The sequence below is a fragment of the Lipotes vexillifer genome, unplaced genomic scaffold, assembly GCF_000442215.2.
Source record: "Lipotes vexillifer unplaced genomic scaffold, Lipotes_vexillifer_v1.1 scaffold14, whole genome shotgun sequence".
In the NCBI taxonomy this organism is placed as follows: domain Eukaryota; kingdom Metazoa; phylum Chordata; class Mammalia; order Artiodactyla; family Lipotidae; genus Lipotes; species Lipotes vexillifer.
Window position 1 is genome coordinate 2,463,663 of NW_006775372.1, and position 10,291 is coordinate 2,473,953.

Sequence of the window (10,291 nt, forward strand, 5' to 3'; positions counted from 1 at the left end):
TATTTTAAAAGATTGCCAAGGGGTGATCTGTTTCTAGGTTTCCTGATGATCTCAAGAATGAGTATTGAGAAACTGGTGATCGTGTGAATTCTTCAGCATAAGTTACGGGATACAGACTGCTCTGCAGGTTATGAAGTAAAGGATGTTCCTTATGCTGCAGTTACTTCCCCACTAGTCTCGCTTGCTGATTTCCTTTAGAACTTTTTGTCACAGTAAACCATTGGGTTGAAACTACTGGCATACTTTCATCCCAGAATCAGGGATTATGGATTTTAAAATGGTCTCCATGTATTTATATACGTAAACTCCATAAAATTGTTTGCCAGAACTATAAATGTTTTTAAGATCCAAATTTATAAACCTGAGAAGAACTAGAAACTTGAAATAAAATAACCATAAATCAAATATTGGCCCATTGAAATAATTTTTTAAAGAAAATATTTATTCCTAGAAAGGATGAGTGATACATAATGTACTGTTGATTATATACTGTTTTTATATTTATAGCTGTCACAATAGATAGAACCATTATATATATAATGTGTGTGTGTATATATATATATATATATATATATATATATATATAACTCATAGAAGTATATTTTCATACAGTTTTTATAGATACTAAATTTTACATTTTTACACATAAAATCTAATTTGGAAACAATATGTTCAGGCCAAAACAGCCTTGCTCATTTTAGTTTTCAACATTTCCATAACTTGTGTGGATTTTATTTCAAACCATGTAAAGCATCCAATTTACAGCTGAATATTTAGTCAACACAGCCACATTAATACTAATGCAAAATATCCAACTGTCTTTTAGAACAGGCTGTAAACTTTTGGATTTCAGACTTAGAAGAGAAAAAACAAACGAAAGGGAAGGAGGGGAGAGGAGAGAAAACCTTTTAACCTCTAGATGTACAGGAAGGTATCGTGAAAAACACTTCAGAGATTTGCCCGTTTATTAGTGTTAATAACTTCTTCCTGCTTCTCAAGGATCGAACAGCTCCACTTTTCAAATGTAGCAGGTTCACAGTCTTGTGGGCCAAGGCAGAGGAGTGCCTCTTCCTTCCTCAGCAGTTTTATAAAGCGTTTGTTAATTGCTGCTCTTATGACCCCTACCCCATTCTCACATTTGACATTTTCTAATTTAAAGATGATGGTAGATTTTTCTCTTTAACTGCTTGTTTTAGAAGAAATTCTTCTCTTTGCTTTCAGCAGCAGGTCAGTACTCCTCTACATCCCACTTTTATCGTAATCGTAGAGAAAGGAAGGAGGATTCTTGATTTTTTTCAGGTCATGTGTCTCTCTTATGTCCCACACTTAGGAGTGTCTTCTCAGATGAGGATTCTCTTAAATTGGCTCTGGAGCCAAATTGAAAGGACAGCTAATGAAAGCATCCTACTAATTTCCAGAACAAATAAAGAAAGCAAATGAACACCCAGCCAGCTTTCGAGGCCATACAACCTTGTCAGCTGGATGTTTGTTTCTTTTTTTTTTCCCCCCTTAAAGAGCTTCAGTTCCCTCCACGCACAAGGATCCCTTGCTGTCTGCCAGTGAGTCTGTCCCCACGGTGTTGATATTTGATGTTGAAAGCAGTGGAAAAGCAAACTTCTACCAGGGTGACCTCACCTAGATGACCTCCCAGTGCCTTAGAACAGGAATGACCGTCCTTGGTTATGAATGACACTCAGGATGAAAAGTGACTGTCTCCCCAGGTCTCACAAATATGAGGGTTTTGTGTGAGAGCAGATGTTCCTTTCCGCCTAGTCCTAAGTGCAGTGATGAGCGGCTCTGAACATCTGCCTGAGCCATTGCTGCTACCTCCTCACCGACTAGTATCAGTAGCATTACTCTTAGTGTCCAGGCTGGTTTGGCACTGAGTTTGCATGTTCTGTGAATCCCCTGCTCTCAGGACAGATAATCCCTTTGGCCTGATAAGCACTGACCTCTGGAAAGCCGAGAGTTTCCTTTTGTGAATTTGCGGGTATGTCAAAGAAACACATGAATATTAGTGAAGGCATTCTTATAGATTCAGGCCAGTTGGATTCAGGTCTGAAGTGATTTGAAGTCAGATTAGTCAAATATTAACTATTATCGTCCTCAGCAAACATTTAAAAATAACTCTGCCCTTCTGTGCTCTTGGCGTCCTTTGGGAATGTTATCGTGGTTTAATTCAAGCATGAGTACCTAATGGGATAGAAACTGTAGTTCTTTTTTCTCCAAACTCCAGAATATTTGCAATGAGTTAATCTTCTCAAAAGGAAACCAAGAGTTTCATGGTTCCCCACAGGTAATTCAGTTTTGAGCAAGTGTGAAAAGGTGAGTTGAAATGAAGCACAAAATAGGAAACAGTGGATTCCCGAAAACCAAGCCACAGGTGAGGCAGGCCGGGGCCCCCTGCGTCCCCAGGCTTGCTGGAGCTATCTGGTTAATTTATTTCTGGGGTCTAGTTTTGTAGCAGCAGCCCACCATACTCAGCATGAATTCTGCCTCTGAAATATAATTACCAAGATGTGAAAAATGATGGAATTCACTGAAATGATAAAATAGCATCTGTTAAGGTAACTTTTGGCAAGGTTCCCAGCTTTTCATTACTTAAGAGGAATAATGATGTGTTAGTCGCTGTGAAAAAAAGAAAAGTCTGAGAAAACGTTAATCATGACTCAAGTGTAACGCCATCATGTACATCTCAGAACATCCCACGACTAATTTCTTTGGCCTTTACAGCTATTTCGTGCCCCTCTGAAGTGCGATTTTGCAGGGAAAAAACTTTTTTAATTTTTTAATTTTTTTTTATTTTTTGCGGTGCGCAGGCCTCTCACTGTTGTGGCCTCTCCCGTTGCGGAGCACAGGCTCCGGACGCGCAGGCTCCACGGCCATGGCTCACGGGCCCAGCCGCTCCGCGGCATGTGGGATCCTCCCGGACCGGGGCACGAACCGGTGTCCCCTGCATCGGCAGGCGGACTCTCAACCACTGCGCCACCAGGGAAGCCCCTGGGGAAAAAAACTTTTTACCTACAGAGTTTACTGTTAGCCAGTAAGTTCCCTTTATGGTTGGTTCCTTATCATTTCAGTGAGGGAGTAAATAAAAAGAAGAAAACTTGCCAAAATGATGTTTTAAAGTAACATGTACCCGAGGGACAGAGTGGCATGAAAGTTTGGGGCTGAGGATAGGTAGTTTCAGTTTTTAGAATATTGTCCATATGTGGGAGCCTACCAACACCGACTCAAAGCGTTTTAGGTTTCCATCATCCCCCGTAAATGCCACAGCTCTGTCCTCTTTTTCTTCTGTAGTTTTCAGGACTGCCAGATGAAACACAGGACACCCAGGTAAATCTGAATTTCAGACGAACAGTTTTTTCATTTGAGCATGAGATACACATACTCTAAACAATTAACTGCTGTTTATCTGAATCTTAAATTTAATGTGGTATCTTGTATTTTTATTTGCTAAATCTGACAACCCTTGAAGTGGTACCTGTTTTCACACATATGAAGTTATTTGGTCAATAAAAGCAAAGTTGATTCAGTATCACAGCATAGCAGCTGCTCCGTATGAGGGGAAAATATAGTAAAAGTAATGTGTTTTGGAGAGGAAGTCATATACGAATGGGGAGTAGAGCACATTGTAATTCATTCCTGAAGCTTCAAGATTCACATTCCTATGTTAACATCTCTGAGAATTTCTAAACTGGGGAAACAGAAAATTTTTCTAAGCCCAGAATTGATTAATCTGATTTTACCAGAGGAACTGATTTGTTGCCTTCATTCGGAGGGAGGGAAGGTACATCGTGTGTGTGTGTGTGTGTGTGTGTGTGTGTGTGTGTGTGTGTGTGTGTGTGTGTGTGTGCGCGCGCGCACATGCGTGCTCGTGATTGCATAATAGGCCCCTGGGAAATAGTAGGAAATAGGAATGAATATGAACTCTGAGATTATAATTTTGGTGTATTCCAACGCAACATGAAAAATATCTATATTGCCTTTAATTTCCTTTTCCCCACGTCTCCCGAAATCTTGGCAGTTAGGTGAAAAGGGAAGAGATTTTCTCATGTGTATTTTGAGTCGTTCTTAGGACTCGTATAAAATAAGATTTACCTTATTTTCAAATGTATTTCTGGTGAATTGAATGTGAACTGCAGCTAATGTACATTATCTACAGTGAGAAATGTTACAAATGGGAACGTGTGGAATATTAAGTAACAAGAAAGGGTCAACTTTTGAGAGACGCAGCCCAGCTGTGGATTTTACCTACACCTTACACTTGTTCCCTGTGTGATTATCCATACCTGTGTATGGTATGTACTTCCAAGGTGTTGAAAATAACTCTCGAAAAATCTTTCTCTCCTTATTTCCTGAAGTCTGAAACTCAGCAATTCTGAGAGCATCATGTGGTTTTTCATGTTCGGTACTGTAGTAGCTACGGGTTTGGACTGAGACCTAGATCCAAAGTTAGGTTTTGCCACTAATTTTCTATGTGACCTTGAGCAACATAGGAAGTTTCTCTCCCCAGTTAGCTCACCTGTGTGTGAAACGGTGCTTCCCTCCGAGGCTTCTGAGGATTGCATGAGGTAACGCATGTCCTTCAGCCCGAGTGGAGGGACCGTATCTTTAGTGTTGTGGTGTTCGTTGCTGTTTTATTGTGCTTTGTGCTGTTGCCGCTGCGGCTTGAGCTGTCAAACACCCGTGCTGTGTGGGATACACGGTGGGAAATGGAGACATTTGTTTCTAAGTGTGGTCCCAGAATTCAACTGAGAGGGTGTTACCTGCGGCTGTCCTTTGCTCTGCACATCAGGGTGCTTCCGTTCCAGAGAAGGTGCGTGTCCTGCCCTCTCCAGACACAGGTTTTGGTTGACATGGAGGCTGTGGAGAGGGAGGGTGTGGTTCTCTGGCACTTCAGGGTGCCTGCTATTCTTAGATTTCTTTCAATACCCTCGGAGTATAAAATTATTGGGCGACACACTTCCCCGCTGAAAACTATAGATACCTCGCTGTTGTCTTCTGACTTTGAAGTCTGAGCCTAACCTGACTTTCTCCTCCTCCAGTGAAGGTGTCTTGCTTTTCTGTCTAAACACCTGAACGGCTTTTTATCCTTAAAGCAAAAGCTTTGGAATGTATCCCAGCGCCGGTAAGTCTTACCTAATCTCTCCCCAAACTTGTGTTCTCTGGATTCGCGTGCTTCCTTTTATATTATTTCAGGAGAAAATTATTTTTTTCATAATCATCCATTTCACAGCTTAATGCATTAAACAATGTAAAGGCCTTGATTTCACATATTTTTTTAAATCATTTTCCCCATATTTGCTTCAGATCTTAAAAAAAAGATACATGCGTGTGATGAACAACCAAGAGACTTAATACTGAAACCTGATGTTGTATTGCAATGTGCGGATGTGCTATGAAAAAAAAAAGATACACTGACGTTCTCCCATTTTTCTTCTCCCTCCTCAAGGAAATCAGCTTGTAAAAGTGACACTTGTTCTTCTTGTAAAGGTTTGAAAATATTTTAACTATAATATGTACATATCCATAAATTCATGTGTTTCAAAATCCTACTTTGTTTGGGGGCAGTCCTTAATCTTTTCATTGGATCATCTTAATTCTTCTTCTTTTTTGCGATACTCGGGCCTCCCACCGTTGTGGCCTCTCCCGCTGCGGAGCACAGGCTCCGGACGCGCAGGCTCAGCGGCCGTGGCTCGCGGGCCCAGCCGCTCCGCGGCATGTGGGATCTTCCTGGACCGGGGCACGAACCCGCGTCCCCTGCATCGGCAGGCGGGCTCTCAACCACCGCGCCACCAGGGAAGCCCCATCTTAATCCTTCTTAATGGTCGTCATCTCTCTTTCAGATTTTACTTCAATCACATTGTGCTTTTCAGCTCATTCATTGTGATTCTCTGATGGCTTTCCTTTAAAGCTTTCCTTTAAATCCAGTTTATGGTCAACCCTGTCTTGTTTTCTGATGATTCCTTTACTCATTGATTCTGTAAATCATGAGGCCTTTGTTCCCTTGGTTCTGCAGTCTTTCTTTTTTTATCTCAATTCAGTACTTTTATCATCTTACCTCTAAGCTTTTTTTAACAATTGGAAGTCGTGTTCTTAAAAGGTTTTTCAAAGAGCTAACATAAACTTCTGGGGGAGTTTTAAACTTCTCTTATATTTTCTTCCGGAATGGATTTATGCCCTTTTGTCTTTCTCTTTGTCGCACAAGACACTTGGTACCCATCAAGATGTGGCCCTGGAGCCTTCCCTTCCTGCACAGAAGTCAGACTCACCTGCTTGTTCCTTTCATTTCACCTTTCCCCCCACCCCCACCCCCCAGAGTGTTTTCTTTGCAGCTTTCCAAATGCAGGAGTGTTATTAAGAATTCTCAAGAACTTGCTGACTCTCAAGTATGTTCTCAGAGGGATGGGAATAGGCAAATAATTAGAAGTCAGTCCTGTTCTGTTCTATAAGGACTGGTTTTTTTCCTTGTCTAGTACTTTTTGAAAGTTTGTGGTGTAGAGTTTGATCAATTTGGGAGGTGATCAGTTTCACTTTTCTTGACATATGTCATTGGAATATGGGTAATTTATCACATGACTTCATTTTACTATCTTTGCCTGGAAGGAAGGAATGGATATTTTAGAGATGTAAAGAATAATTTATGGATTTACTGTAATTCTTATGAAACTCAGCATGCCCCAGACTGAATCCACTATCTTCCCCATCCTCTTTACAGTCTTCTTTTTCTCTTTGTGATTTCACTTGGGGGAACAAGTCTGTCTTCGTTACCTAAGACAGAAACCTCTGAGTATCATGTGATATTCACAAAGGTACTAGTGTATGGTCAGATTTCTGCTCAGAATGAGATGTTTGGGAAATGGCTTATTTGTGGAAACAGATTTTTTAAAAGGTAGAATTTTTCCTTTTTTTCTGAAATATAGCATTTAAAAATACAGTTAAATAACCTCATACTTATGGTTGCAACCGGGTGTATTGTTAAACAATCCATGCATATGTAAACTGAAAATTCTGTTTCAGCAGCTTATGGACAGAAGCCTCCAGAAAGTAGCATTTTCGATTACTCAGCACTTCACACGCATTCTGTGTCTAATGAAATTCACTTTTCGAAGGCCTTGGCTTTTGCCTCACGTTTGTGTTGTTAAGTAGATCAAAACACAGCCTTGAGAGAGACACAAAATCCAATCATTGACCACTTAGATGATCCTCAGAGTGTTGGTTCCTCCAACAGAGTGAGTCTGTAAAGAACTGAGAATAAAATTGCACACTGAATACATGAGTTGGAGAATCCTGGTGATGGAACTGGATTGGGGTGTTGTAATCTCAAAGCAGAGTAGGTGATTAGGTAATCTGCAGCCTGGATAAGGGATGCGGGTTGTGAGACCACAAAATGCGGAGAACGTGCAGTCTGTCTCCAACGAGGTGAGGGACTGAGAAGAACTCTTGGAGAAAATGAGCTCTAGATATCTGTGCCCCAGGTCTCACATTACACTCCTGCTTGCTGAGGAGACACCCTAGGAAGACGCTTAGGAAGGTAAGTAAATTACCCTAGTTAGCAGAATCCCACTTTCCCAGGTAAAGGGTGTCCATACCTGGGAAAGCTGGACACCAAATACATGGAGGCATTAGAGGAACCCATAGGATTCAGACCCATTTTGTGCTAATTTGGGGAGTAAATCAGGGCAGTGTTTAAGAGAACAGTGCCCAATAAAAACGTGAACATATTGGCTCTATAATTCCAATGTAAAATGTACATTTGAGATGAAAGGTATAAAAGTATTTCACCAAGCTCATAAAAGAATGTTGGAATGATTGGCAACCAGAGACTTCATAAGCTTATAAGTTTAATTTATTTGATTTACAAAAAGTTACTTAACTTCTTGGAGACATTTTTTGTTAGAATATCAAAGTCATTTGAGTGGTTCAAACATTACTTTTATAAATGTTGAAAATACTGTTGGGTTTTTGTTTTGGGGTTTTGTCTGGAGAAAGCTGACCGCTAAGACATCAGCTTCACGTCAGCAGTCCCCGTTCGGACCCCATTTTCTCCAGGGTTATCCAAGGTCACCGTCTAGCCATGCCAGAACCGGGACAGGAAGACCCATTCTTGCTGGATTCTTTCTTCCCCTCAGCGAGCCCCATCCCAGCACACACCCATCCATTATCCTTCATTGTGTCACAGCATTTTCTGCCGACCTGCTTCCCTTCTCTCCATTTCCCGGGATATAGTTACAGGCTGATAGCTCTGCTGGGGCCCCAGACTTGTTCCCTGCCAACCCACCGTACCAGCAGAGACCGGCAACACTTCCTGGGATACAGCTCAGGCCACTTACAGCATCTCCAATTTAAGAGCCCGTGGTGGCCCCGTGTGCATCCTGAGGCGCCTCAGAGCTCAGGTGCCAGCCCAGCCCTTCTGCAGAGGCAGCTCAGGTTCTCACCATGGGTCTATCATTCCCCTCCCTGTAAACGGTATGCCTTTCAAGGAGAGATGTCTTGTTCACTGTTAGATCCTCTGTACTTTGCACAGTGCTTGGCACTGTGCTCAGTAAATGTCGAACAAATTCATGAATTGCTAACTAATTAACCGTCTAACTGATAGGCTTCCAACACTGACATTCCCGTTTACTTATTCATGTAAACCAGTGGTCCTCAACTCGTCTTGATTTTGCCCTCCAAGCAACACTTGGCAGTGTCTGGAGACATTCTTGATGGTCATAACCCGAGTGGGGTAGTGATTGTGGCATCAAGTGAGCCGAGGCCAGGGGGGCTGCTAAACAGCCTACAGTGTGCACACAGGGTACTTCCTCACGACACAGGATTATTTGGGTCAGAGTATCAGTACCGCTGATGTTGAGAAACCCTGATACAGAGTAACTGTAAAGTGAAACCTGACACAGTGTTGCGTGGATTATTTTTCAGTTGTTAACTAGCAACAAAAGAGTTTCTTTTATTCCTAGGTAACCGTGTCTTCCCCAGACTTTGGAGATGATTGTTTAGTAGAACTTTCCAAGTGCAGTGTATTTTTTTTTTTTTATCCCCAGTGGTAAATGCGGAGAATTAGTGAAAGTACTCCTATATCACGGTTCCAATTTGCTCCCCTTTAAACACTGAAATGTGTCTCAACTTGTGTTCTCTGTTGCTTCTTTAGATTTACAAGCAAAACAGACTCAGCTTCCTTTTCATTCGTGATTAAAGTTAAACTTACACACAAAGAGTCCTCACGCTAACGGCTTTCCTCTTCGGGCAAGCACTGGATGGGTGTGTTTGAGGATTGTGAATGAGTTGACAGAAGTTGAGGTGGGCCCAGCCGTGTGGAATTGCAGCACCGAGGCATATGGAGAAAAACGGTCGCCAGGCCCCTGAGCTTCGTTGCTCAGCACGTTCCTTCAGAAGAATTGGTTTGCCTGCAGCAGTGGAGTCGCACAGCATTGTCCTGTCTGGTGTAAGTGATTGACCATGAGCAGCCTGGGAGCCACACAGAGCATCGGCTGGAGGGAGAATCCGCTGGTGTTAACAACTTGTGGGTGCATTGTCACCAGTTGATCCATGTCGTGTGTCTGTGTCTGTGTGAACCAAACAGCTTTGCTCCAATAGAGAAAATCTTACGAAGGTCACCCGTTCAAGTAAATGGGCCGGAAGGATTTGGGATTTATTTTCTGTGAAAGCCAAACAAAATATAATTGCATCATGGTTTGTAGATTTCAAGTACTGGTTCAGGCAGGGATCCAGTTCCTGTTGAGAGCAGTGATTGCGTGATGGCTGGGGGTACTCAAGTGCAGCTTGTGAAGGGAGGACTTCATCCACGGTTTATTTATTTACACTGGTATAAATTCAGCCGCTAGGACTTCCTGTGGCTCCTTCCCTTTGACTACTAAGCCAGCACTAAGTTGGTACAGCAGTTTCAGCCATTAGCCAATTTGGTGGCTAAACTCGGCGCTCAGAGCATGAATAATTAAAAAGTGGCAGCATTTTCATGCTGTTCAGTCCTGACTGATGAGAAGATAGCTAGTTAACGATCTATAGTTAGTTAACTAGCTGGAACTGAGACACTATATGCAGCAGTGTGGATTCCCTACGTGTAGGCACGTGTAGATACGCAGATAAATATTTGCAGAAGAGTTGGCTTTACATTTCTTGCCCGTCGCTGGTTTTTGTGAACTGCCCTGAAGTGGATTAACGCTTTCCCTGTGTACCGCGTATGGAGAGAAACAGCATTAACTTGATCCGCTAACAGAACAAAGCAGTGCACTACCCATGTTGTGGCTACTCAACTGTGGTCACCGCTCTT